Raw genomic sequence first — 12,564 nt, 5'->3', positions numbered from 1 at the left:
CCGGGCCGGGAATACCGGCCCCAGAATACCGGCCTCGGAATACCGGCCCCGGAATACCGGCCCCGGGGCCCCCTCTCCCCGCAGCCGCTGGAGCGCCTTGCACGTGCCCTTTCTGGCTGACCAGTCTCCCCGCTCCCCCGTCACACGCACCTCCCAGGGCCTTCTGCCCTTCATCAGCCGTTTAATCAGTGCGAAAGCTGCGTTAGCGATGCCTGTGAATGGCAATGAAAAAAGCTGCAAATACCAGTGAAGAGGCCGGTACTGCTGGAGCGGCCATGGAGGGGAAAAGGCAGAGTCAGTCGGTGTGTGCTGGTGCGGGCTGGAGAGCAGCTGGGGGTCACGGGTGCCGCGGTGTCTGAGGGGCCGTGGGCACCACGGGCCGGGAGCACAGCGGTGACCGGGCAGCCCCACCGCTCCCCGTGGGCCGTGTCCACAGGCGCTTCGCGCGTGTCCTGGCCGAGTGGAACCTGCTCGTGAGTACCCGCGCACCGGGTGCGGCTGTGAGAGCGGCCCCTGTGGTGTTGCGGCCGTTACCTCCGTGTGACTGGAGATCCAGGGACTCCAGATTCTGATGCGTCGAGTCCTTTGGGATGCGTCCCTAAGTGATAATTAGCACCTACACAAGAAATCAAATCCATTTCACAGAGATAAACACATTTTCCCATCACTTTTATGACACAGCCAGCCTTCCTTGTTGTATCATTGCTTGATACTGGGGTGGAGAAAAACCCCCTCTCCCAGCATGGCTGAACGATGAGGAGTCTGAGGGCCAATGTCTCCACACATTGAACAGAAAGAGCAACTCAGTTGTAGGCCAGGAATAAATTCTGGTGACACGAATGCTGTCGTAACTAGGTGCACAAGCACATACCAAGGGAAAATTAACCTGTGTGCCGTGCTGTTCAATTTAATGAGTCAATGGGCATGTCTGCCTGTGCCATTAACCCTGCCATTGGAATAAATCACCACAAGTGAGAATTTTCTTACCCTCTCGTTCTCTAGTAAATAGTGACCCCTCTGTGGCTTGCGCAAGACTTGCCTCTAAAGCTGCAAAATCATCCACTGTATTGTTTTTAGAGAAAGAAGTACATGCGAAAGTGTCTGCCATGGTATATATTTTAATTTTAACATCACTTGGGGTTTAACTTAAAATGTATTGAAAATAATGTTATTATTCGCAAACAAAGAAAATGCCTTTATGTGGGAAAAGGTTGTGTTCCCAATGCAAAGCATAGCACAAGAGCACTCGATCTCTTCTAAACGTAGACTCAGATGTTAGAAATCCCACTTCCAGTACTCCCGTGGCCTTTGCTCTGTATTATCAGCAGAGGGAAAGGGCAGCGTGTAGCGGGATCCCCTCTACCTGACCTTCTTAACAGTGTTGAAAAGAAGAGAAGGTGGACAAATCTGCTCTCTCGTTTGTTTCAGTATTGAGAAGCTTGGCCTTGTGTAAAACCTTCACCCTTCACAGGAGAATTTTTACTGAAGCAAACCCCTTTTCAAATTCATTATAAAGAAAGTGAAAATGGAATTTTCAGCAAGTCTTCAGCTTCACTACTAGAAGTTCACATGCCTGTATTTATTCCAGTTTGCTTCTCAACGGGCCATCCTGCGCAGGTTATAGTTTATGCTGCTGACAACGATCTCTTTCTGTACTTTGATTCTGTAGCCTGTATAGCCATGGCTGTTATCTTCACATGGTTCCTTCTTTACACTCACAGTTAGTCCAGCAAGTGCTTTTCCCAGAACCCGGGGATGAAAGTCCAGGCGCACAGGGCACGTCGCAGATCAGCTGCTCTCGCTGCTGCGCCTCACGGAAACCTCCCTGTTGAGCTGCGGCCTGCGCCGCCCGCCGTTTGCCTCCCTCGCTTATGAACTCACCGTCGAGCCGCCGGACGTTTTGCGTCGTAGCGAGGGGACAGGTGGGGTCTGGGGTGCCTCCCGTTCAACCTCCTCTGTCCCCACAGGGACAGCACCATTATCCCGCATCGTGATGCTGTGGAAACAAGTGCTGCATATAACCAACTTGATGAAGTTTCTAACAGGAGTATTAGTTGCAGGTGTTTATTCCCATACAAGAAGGTGTTTTCTGTTCCCAAATTTTAAAAATATATGAGAATTGCATTTATTCAAAGGATGAATATACTTTTTTTTAAAAAGTTTAATATTTTCAGCAAATTATTCCTTGTATCTTCAAGATGCTTTTATGAGTTAAAGAGAACACCAATATACACCCTGATTATAAACATAGTAAAGCAACGCAGAGATAATAAAAGATCTGCCTTCCAATTTAATTTGGCATGTGCTTTTGCATGCAAAAGATGCAGTTTTCATGCTAATTTAGAGGTGTATTACACCTGAACATGCAGATTAGGTCATCATAGACTCCTGTAGCTAACTAGAATAATTGCATGCATAAGTACCTGCTTTGCATGGAAAACTGCTGCAAATGGACATGGAGATACTTTAGATCAGATAAATCATCCATCAATCACACAGAGATGTTGCCAAGCATATTGCAACGGCAATTAAGCAAAGTTTGATGCACTCTAAGGGGAAGCCTCTGTTGTACCTCAGCATCACCTTTTCATTCTCACCCAGAATCTTAAGAAATCACACTTCAGACTGAGATGAAGTAAGCGTACAGATTGTTAGGAGTAGCAGCATAAAGTTACTTCACAAATGTGTGCATCGAAGTGAAGAAAAGCAACTAGAACATAAGAGTTGATCAGCCTAAGGGTGGGGAAAATAGTCAGAAGCATGTTGGCATGAGGGAGTAGCGTTAAAGAAGGGGAGCGCAAACTAACATCAACGAATTCTTAATCTGCAGTTATCCCCGATTTGGATTAAACTGCCTTCTGGAGGGGTTTGTAAGGCCCTTTTGATATTGAAGCATTTACCTTTGGTCACAGCATTTCTCCTTCTGAGGGGTTTATGCTTTAGAAAAGACTGAGATAAACATTTTTGGCTAGGTATATAAATGGAATTGCTGCTGAGTCAAAAGCATAGTTGAAAACAAAGCAAATATGTTGCTTTTTAAATTCTTTAAATTCCATTACTAATTATAGTAATGTGTAATCATGTATGTTGTTACTGCTGACACTGTCCACCCCCCTTCTAAATTCCTTTCACTATATTCCTTTTCACTTGAAGTAACAAAGCACCGCCAGCAATGCTAAATGACATTGTTTGCATTTTATATAATCATCATACAGCAAAGGGGAGTTTCATCGCACTCAATCTACTATTGAAAGATGTTCTCATGTTATTTTTCATGCTTTTATAATCTTGTTGTTCAGATATAACACATAGAAGTCTGCAATTTGCTTCTGGGTTGAGAAGCAAATCCTCTAAGTCATTTTCAGCCATACGTATTAGTTTGTTGTTGCAGAATCACCAGGAGAAGCTCTTACAAGTTCTGCTTTTACTGCAGAAATCTCTTGCTCAAGATACTGTAAAAAAAATAGGGAAACGCAGCCTCTGCCCCGAGGATGCTGCGGCATCCAAATACAGCTTCAGCGGTACAGGTCTCTTTGTTCAGTTGATCCATGAACACAAGACAGATGTTATTTGTCGTGCCACTGCCACTGTAGACGTGGGGAAAGGAAAAAGCTGTATCAGGACTGTAACTTGTGGCTGCTGTAAAGGGAATTTCTCCCGGTGACTGCCCGAGCACTGGGTGTCCCGCAGGCCCCGTGTCCCGTCCCCCTGACCCCGTGTCCTGTCCCGCAGGTCCCGCTGAGCTGAGGTGGCCGAGGTGCTTCCCGGCGAGATGGACTTTGCGCCGAAGCGATCAACGGGCAGAGAGGGCCGTGGACGACGCGCAGGCTGAGGTACGCGGGGAGCCCGGGCAGGGGCTGCTTGTCCTCTAAACAAAAATATCGTCCTGAACAGAAATACTTACCTCTTCAAGGCAAAATTAATGCTCTTTTCCCAACGTACCATCCATTTTACTAATAAAACTGTTCCGACCTTCAATAAACTGACAGTCTATTCCCCCGTTAAAATCAGGAACTTTTTACAAAAATTAGAGCTATTTAGAATTGTAAATGCCATACTGACGCTTCGTTTTCAAAATTTTAGAATATTTATTATTACCAGAAAATTCACATTCTCTTTTAGATTAGACAATTCGTGACTGTTGTTCTCAGGAACATCATGAATGCTATTGGTCCAATGAGGCAGCTTCGGAGCTGTGACAGCTCTGTGCTAAGGCTGCTGTCGACTTCTTAAAAGACAGCCCGGGTTCCTTTCTGATGGGAAGGAATATTGCAGCTTCCCTGGCCCTTAGTGCCTGATGATTCACGTACGCAAGAATGTACCATGAGCAACCCATGCACAGATACTCACACGCCCTAATCAAATTATACGTTTGACACATTCTTAAAATGAAACTTTCTGAACGCAATTACACGTGTTAGTTGTGCTGTGATTCACGTTCTGCTGGCTGGCCATGAAACGCCGCAGTGGAACTGGGCTGTTCTCTGCTCACCAGGCTCCTGCTCTGGAGAGCAGCCGTGCTTACCGCTGTGTCCCCTGGTGGAGAGGGACCACGTAGAGGTAGCACCAGTCGTAGCAGGCATTTTCTAGTGAAAGTACTGAAAATTGTCAAGAGGAGAAAAAATCCAAGATTTAAAACTTTTGTCAGACAGCAAACACCCAGAAAGAAGAGAGAGTGGGGCGGAGTGCTCGCTGTCACTGCGGATACCACGCTGCTGCTGCCCGGGGGGAACCTCAGCAAAGAAACAGGAGAATGATTCATTCTGTAGTACACGAACAACGTGTGTTGCTTTAGTGAATCCCTTCTAGCTGAAACTATAGTTCTGAATAGTGAGGAAGATGCTAGAAAGAAGGAATATCTGTTTGTTTTTGGAAAAGTTACAAGTTACTGACGCTGAAATACTGTGATGTCCTGTGCTTTGCTCTGTCGGCAACTCCTTTTGGGCAAATCATTTAACCTCTCTTGAGTACTTCTGAAACATCAAAAATGCCAGCATTTTTAGTTCACGTTGATGAACTTTGGTTATATTTATGCTTCAATAAATGCCACCACAAAAATCATACTGACAGTTGGAAAAATCCTCTTTCACAGCAGGGGTAAAGGCCCGTGTGGCTGTGGCAGCGTTAATGGGCTGACTGGTCTGTGGTGGTCAGAGCAGACAAGGCGCGCCCCGCTGCGCGGCTGAGGTGCCTTCTCACACCTTGGCGACACTTCTGTTGTTTGTTCCAAGTGTAACTGGCCCTCCGTAACCTTATTATATTTATATATAATTAGAAAAAGATTAATTTCAGGATGTGACTTTTTTGGCCAGGTTAGAAAGCGTGCTTAATTAAAAATGCTTTGGAAAGGATGAATTGTCCCCAACTCTCTACTATATTTTCCGTATTCATTCAAAATAGGGAACTCTAAGCAAATTTCATTAAATTAATGTGTGTTCCCTAAAAAAGTGTTCTTGATGGACATAAAAGCTACTTACTGTATCTCAAGACCAGCTTAAAAACATTGCGGAACCTCATCGTGGTACATCTGAAATTGCACAGGAAGTTTCAGTACTGGTGATACATTTTTCTTTAAGATCTTGAAGCAATAATGTTTCACTGTGTGAGGCTGACAGAGCTCCAGAATTCGTTACTGATGTGTATTTGTGCACTTCATTCTTCGTTTTCCATGGACTTGCTCCTCGTGGAGTAATTTACATGTATGCAAAATGAGTGTTGAAAAATCAAATCAGAATTGTGGCCTTTCTCACTGAGGTTTCGCAAGTGCTAACCTGATTTCACGTGATTATGGTCCAGTTCTTTGGTTTGATGTTATTCTTCATTTTTATCGGTATTTTTACTGACTAAAAAACACCCAACAAACTGTAGCCCCGGTATTAGCCAGGTGCCCAGTTCCCCAGCTGCCGAGCCAGCTGATCCGCGGTGGGAGCCAGACAGGGTGCCAGGTGGCCAGAGCCATCGCTCTGCATCCAATTAGCGGGGGCGCTGATTGGAGCCGAGGGGAGCGGCAGCGGGAGGGGAGCGGCGCGCAGGCCCCCGTCCCCACGCCGCCCCGGCTGCCTCGCCGCGCTCGAGAAAGGTGCATTTTGTGAGCCTTTGGGTTGGTTTTTTAAGCAATAAAGCTGTGTAAATCTCCAGCGTGCCACGTCGTACGTGGTGGGTCTGTCCATCCCAGAAAGAAACTGCCCGGTTTCCTGAACCTCTGAACGGCGTCTGGGTGTTAACCCAGCCCGGGACGCTGGCCCGTGCCTGGAACCGGTGGATCGCACCTGGTTCTACCTGGGTTACTTGACCAATAATGATCCTCCACTCGGTCCTCATCAGGAATTTTGGATATAAGGGCAGTTTTCAGACTCTGGTTTTCATGCTGTTTTAACATCTAATAGAGTCGATTGTCCTTTAGAGGGTCTTTCACGTCAATGGATTTTGTAAGATTATTTTATTACACACACATTACTTAGGGGGTCTGCTTTTCCCACCCTTTAAATCTGTCACAAATTTTCCATAGGTTTAAATGGAAGTATGGAGTTTTGAGTAAATAGAGGTCATCAATTTGTAGTGTCTTGCATAAGTATTAAGGTATTAAAAAGATCAGGAAAAGGGGAGTATTTAAAAATTCAGCTCTCTTTAGGCCTCTCTCCCAGGCTGAAAAGAGCATTCCACCTTCGGGCTGGCAGCTGGGCAGGGTAAACACTTTGGAGTGGAGCAGGCTGACCGGCCACGGCGAGATAATCGTGTATGGGAACAGAGCTATAAATACCCCGCGGTTCGGCTGCGGCCCCGGGGACCGGGCGGCTCGGGAAGGCGCTCGCGGGCTGAGGCTGCGAATCACGCTGTGATAAACTCAGTTCCACAGCCCGGGTACCAGAGCTGTCACGTCTGACTGCTTTGTTACACACCAGTGCGGGATGTGCACGTGGCAACGATCAGCTGCGTGGGACCGAGGTCGTTCAGAAAGAGGTGGTGGTTATCTCACCTGACAGACGAAATGAAAAATAGCAGCGCTCATTTCAAGCTCTCAACGACTTGATTCGGTTAATTCGTGTAATGCTCCTCTGTGTTAGATTTCTCAGTGATAGGATGGGAACAGCCATTCCGATGCGCAACTCCTTGAAACCAGTGCGATACCGCAGCGTTTTGGATGGAGGGGCCGGTCACTGATGCATCACGATCCTGAGCAGACCCAGAGCAGCCCTGTGACCTCGTGTTGGCCTCTCTCCCCAGTTTCCATAGATGCACAATGGAGCTAACAGTGCTTAATTATCCACTTTACTAAATGGTGTTAAGGCTAGGGACAGTATGACCATGTAATTACTCTTTGTAATGAGTCCTGAAAATAAGTGACTAAGAACCAGTAAATTGCAAAGCTGCTGTGTAAACTGTGTGGACAGGGTGGGACGGGGGAGCGTGTCCGGGGGTTGTGCAGTGTGTGCAGCTGCAGCGGGTGCCTGCGTCCCTGCAGCCCTGGACGCCCTGCAGCGGGTGCCTGCGTCCCTGCAGCCCTGGACGCCCTGCAGCGGGTGCCTGTGTCCCTGCAGCCCTGGACACCCTGCAGTGGGTCCCTGTGTCCCTGCAGCCCTGGACACCCTGCAGTGGGTGCCTGTGTCCCTGCAGCCCTGGACGCCCTGCAGGGGATCCCTGTGTCCCTGCAGCCCTGGACACCCTGCAGTGGGTCCCTGTGTCCCTGCAGCCCTGGACACCCTGCAGTGGGTCCCTGTGTCCCTGCAGCCCTGGACGCCCTGCAGGGGATCCCTGTGTCCCTGCAGCCCTGGACGCCCTGCAGTGGGTCCCTGTGTCCCTGCAGCCCTGGACACCCTGCAGCGGGTGCCCGCGTCCCTGCAGCCCTGGACACCCTGCAGCGGGTGCCTGTGTCCCTGCAGCCCTGGACACCCTGCAGCGTGTCCCTGTCCCTGCGGTGGGTCCCTGTCCCTGCAGCGTGTCCCTGTGTCCCTGCAGCGTGTCCCTGTGTCCCTGCAGCAGGTCCCTGCAGCGAGTCCTTGTGTCCCTGCAGCGTGTTCCTGTGTCCCTGCATCGTGTCCCTGTCCCTGCACCCGCGCCTGGTGCGTGCAGCAGCGCTGCGCCGCCTCGCCCGGATTCCAGCAGCTCCTGGCTCTTGCGCAAGGCTGCAGTCCAGCGATCGCTGAGCACCATGCCAAGCTCTTTGCATCATCCGCTCTCCTCCCCCTCTCTCCACCGCAGCTGTGATAGTAACAATTATGCTGGGAGGAGTGTGTCTCTCTGTGGCATTTCTACCCATTTGATCCCGCTCACACAATCACAGGGAGGTGGGGTTTCTGTCTTGCTTACGTGTCTGTGTTTTTAAATCAGCCTCTCCGTGTGTTGCAGCTCTGCAGTCGACATGCACCGGCCGGGCTGCACCCTGCGCAGCGGCTCCGCATCAGACCATGGCAGCTCGCGGCTCGCAGGCTGCCCGCAGCTTCACACCCGCCAGATCCAGACAGCGCTGGCCCCGGAGCTCCCGCTGCACAGCTCTGGGCTGACCAGAGGAGGGAATTGTTCCTTCAGTGCGAAGGGACTCGGAGAGAGAAAAGGCCTCGCTGGGTCCGGTGTCTGCAGGTCCGCAGCAGGACACGGGCCGGCGGCAGCGTGGCCACGGCTGAGTGGCGCATCACCGAGCGCGGCCCGCGCCGGAGCTGCTGCCGGTGAGGGACACGGCACAGCCACCCGCACACCTGGGGACACCCCCAGCCCCGGCCAGGGCACAGTGAGCAAGCCCAGCAATTTTAGTTCCTGAAATCGATTTATTTTGAAAAACAACTTAAAATATGTTTTTGCTTGCTGGCCAGGTCCAGAATGCTTCACCATCTTTGTCATGTCTTCAGATTTTTGTAAAATATAAAAAAATGAGGACTTCATCCTGTTGTAACACAAGTGCTTTTAGAATCCCTCAGTCATTTTGGACCAGAAGAAAGATGTTCCCATGTCCGCTCCCCGAAGGCAGTTAATGCATGCCGTGGCACGCAGGGATGAAGGCAGCGCCCGGCCGGAGGAAGAGGAGCGGGCAGAGAAATCAGTGATCAGCTTTACATATTTCCAAAAAAGTCCCAGATATGTCCTCCCCCAGAGATTTTTTTCTATTTTATTGAATTCTTCAACCTCTATTGAAGTTTTTACAGTATCATCAGGCAGTATTTACATCTGTTTGTTTGGTATTAGAGTGTTGATGAACAACACATGAAAGAACCAAACCAAAATTACTTCAACGTTATTATCACTTGGTCATTAGTGTAATTTGGAGCTTGTTTATCAACAATGTCACGTTCTGAGAGGCGGCTTCAAAATCTGCTGGAGGAACACGCACCTGGAACCACGGCTGCGGTTGAGTGCAGTGGGCTGCCAGCACGGGCATCACCGCATGCTGTCCCCAATGTCTGTGACACCACAGAACTTTGTGGTCATTTTGGTGGGGTTTCTGTTGTTGCTGTTTTGGTTCAGTTTGATTTTTATGTGTTTGTTTGGGTTTGGGTTTTTACCACAGACAGGAACGGCCAAGCCCATCGGCATCCCCAGCACTGCCCCAGGGACACGCTGCAGGGCCAGCGACCCGCTGCAGGGACACAGGGACACGCTGCAGGGGCAGCGACCCGCTGCAGGGACACAGGGACACGCTGCAGGGGCAGCGACCCGCTGCAGGGACACAGGGACACGCTGCAGGGACAGCGACTTCCATAGCATCAAATGATTCCTGCAACACTCTGAAATGGCAGCGATCCTCATCATTTTCATAGTGCTTATCTGGGAAATATTAGTGAGTGTTTCCCCCAGCACTCTGAGGAATGAGCAGCCCCTGGGCAACCCGGTTGGTTGGAAAGAGCCCACTGTAGCTGTGGGGTGTGGGGGGGACCGCGCAACGAGGGCTCCCGCGCCCGCTCCCGCTCCTGCTCCGCGCTGTGAGCGCAGGTGAGCCCCGTCCATCCCGCCCGGCTCCCGCCTTTGCTGAGGAGATCCGGCCAAGGAGCAGGCGAGGCGGGCTGGAAGAGCTGCGGTGCTGCAGGCGACAGACCCCAAAGTGCTTTGCATTTATTGTTGTTGCATTTGGAGACATGGACCGGGTAATCTAACACGCCTTTTATGTCTTATCTTACATTGTTTCTAGCAAGATTGTTTAGTGAGCGTGCCACCTTTATGCATTATTGAATAAAGGCATCGAAAATGGAACCGTAGCAGGCTGCTTCGTAAGGAACAGAAGAGCGCAGGTCACGCTCACAGCAGATCCAGGGCCCTGCGTCCGGTGAGCACAAACAGCCGTGATTTACTGCTCCCAGTCTCCCGTGCCGGGGATGCCGCCCACCAAAGGCACGCGGTGCTTACATTGCTTATTTAAGACTTTACATGTGAGCATATGGTAGAAATACAAGGAGGAGTTTGGAAATATTGGTGGAAAGTAATACGCATTTGTTTATCCCTATTGTCTTATTTACAGACGCGTGCAGCTGTAAATAACATCTGAATGTGTTTGTTTACATCCATATTGCATCTTACATCTGTTGATTACCAGGTTAAAATATCCCTGTCTCTGCCTATTGCATGAGCAATTGTAGAGGGGGTTTTGGCTCACTAATGAATATAGATTTTTTAATGTATTGAGAACGGGGCTGAAAGAGGACTTAGCAAAAAGTGCCCTGTGGTTGCGGTTTTTATTGTTGGCCTTCAGTGAATACCATCCACACGGTTCAGTGCTTACTGTACCTTGCTGTGTCTGCTAAATAGAATACAAAATTATATATAAATATATATATATACACTTAAATCTAGTTTTACAGCACTTTGGGGAAGATGGGGCCAACTCTGACCCAGTTTCTCACTGAAGTGATTAGCAGTTCTATATGCCTCAAACTGAAATACATTAAAAGGTGCTGCCTCGTTAAAGTTTTATCTCTGGTGATCAGGTTTCTTTGCGAAGTCCATGGTTAACCACTCAAAAATAGATTCACTGACACTCACTAGGTAATTCCTGAATATTTAGGGCAGTCGTTCTTCTCATTTCTAGTTTTCAGGTTTTGAGACGGAACCTGGTGCAGGTAGTTACCCATTTGAACTCACTTTTGTTTCCACTGTTGGTGCAAATTTTGCCATGGGCTTCAATGGCCAGAAGACTTTGTAAAGGCTTTGTCTGGACTGATTCTGGGGGAGGGTGTGCGGGGCGGAGCGTTCCCGTGCGGCGCCGGGGCTGAGACGCCCGTGTTGGTGCACACTCAGTGCTTTCAGGTGTTCTGGCAGAGCTTCTTTCCCTTTCCTGCCGTGTCGCCTGGATCTGGAGTTGAGGATTTGCTCAGCTTTAACAATCCCATTATAATCAGAGGAATGCAATTTGCCTGCAGACAAGCTCTTAATGTCATTTTCAGTGATTATACCTGTGTTAAAGTTACAGTATTGGTTCAGAGCAATCTAATTATTTCAAATCATCATTTCAAAATAATTGTAAAGCAAATCGCCATCCTTTTTAATATAATTGCTTCTAATATCTTTTCTTCGAACACTTTTCTTCTCACCCTTGTGCGGACACAGCTCTGTCACGCCGGGCTCACACGGCGCTCAGCGAAGCTGCGCACACCTGGCCAGGCCGGGACGCCGTCCACCTGCGCGGAGCTGCAGCCAGGGAGCCGGGCGACGCTCGGCCGTTCCGCAGCACGAGGAGCACTAATTGCAATTAGCAGCTGTGCACGGCAGGGCACACACGGCCAGCACCCGCGGTATCGGCACCCGCTGTATCAGTAGCCAGTGTATCAACACCTGCTGTATCGGCACCCGGTGTATCAGCACCGCTGTATCAGTGCCCAGTGTATCAGCACCCAGTGTATTGGCACCCGCTGTATCGGCACCTGCTGTATCAGTACCTGGTGTATCAGCACCCGCTGTATCGGCACCCAGTGTATCAGCACCCAGTGTATTGGCACCCACTGTATTGGCACCTGCTGTATCGTCACCCACTGTATCAGCACCCAGTGTATTGGCACCCGCTGTATCGGCACCTGCTGTATCGGCACGGCTGTATTGGCACGGCTGTATCGGCACCTGCTGTATCGGCACGGCTGTATTGGCACCCGCTGTATCGGCACCTGCTGTATTGGCACCCGCTGTATTGGCACCCGCTGTATCGGCACCTGCTGTATCGGCACGGCTGTATTGGCACCCGCTGTATTGGCACCTGCTGTATTGGCACCCGCTGTATCGGCACCTGCTGTATCGGCACCATGAAGCCGGAAGGTGACCTGGGTCTCCTGCCCCGGCTGGAGTCCCTTTGACGGGCGCCATTCTTAAAGGTTCTTGTTCTTTGAGAAAAAGAGCTGCTGGTGAAACAGTTTCATAGCACAAAAAGTGGATAGTTCAGTGGGTTTGTATTTCAGGGTGAAGTGCCAAAGAATCACGCTGTGGATTTTACAGTAGGAAATACACGTGCAGAAGTACAGACCATCGGGAAAGCGGACCCGATCCTCGTTTCATTCATTAGTGTGCACAGATTCATCCTGTCTTTACCAATGTTCTGATGCCACACAAATGCTGTTTGGGTGGATGTATTCAGAGGAATAGTGACATCCAGTG

The sequence above is a fragment of the Patagioenas fasciata genome, chromosome 19 (genome assembly GCF_037038585.1).
Source record: "Patagioenas fasciata isolate bPatFas1 chromosome 19, bPatFas1.hap1, whole genome shotgun sequence".
Lineage (NCBI taxonomy): Eukaryota > Metazoa > Chordata > Aves > Columbiformes > Columbidae > Patagioenas > Patagioenas fasciata.
Note: the sequence above shows the minus strand (reverse complement) of the source record.